The sequence below is a fragment of the Meleagris gallopavo genome, chromosome 1, assembly GCF_905368555.1.
Source record: "Meleagris gallopavo chromosome 1, MGAL_WU_HG_1.1, whole genome shotgun sequence".
Taxonomy (NCBI): Eukaryota; Metazoa; Chordata; class Aves; order Galliformes; family Phasianidae; genus Meleagris; species Meleagris gallopavo.
Window position 1 is genome coordinate 11,114,833 of NC_139404.1, and position 230 is coordinate 11,115,062.

The window sequence follows — 230 nt, forward strand, 5'->3', positions numbered from 1 at the left end:
TTCAGTCCCAGCTATTTTTTCTTTCACATCTGTTAAACTAAGGCAAAAATGTGATTCCTCATGATCTTCAGATCATGGTACTCGTGTACTGAGTCCTCGGGTTCAATCACCTACAGCTTGCCACCACGCCTTCTGCAGCCTCCCTGCGGTTACACCAGGGTCTGCACCTTCCAGCTCTTGGGTAGAATTGTGCTGCTCATTCAGGAACAGTTCAAGCTTAGGTTTGCATG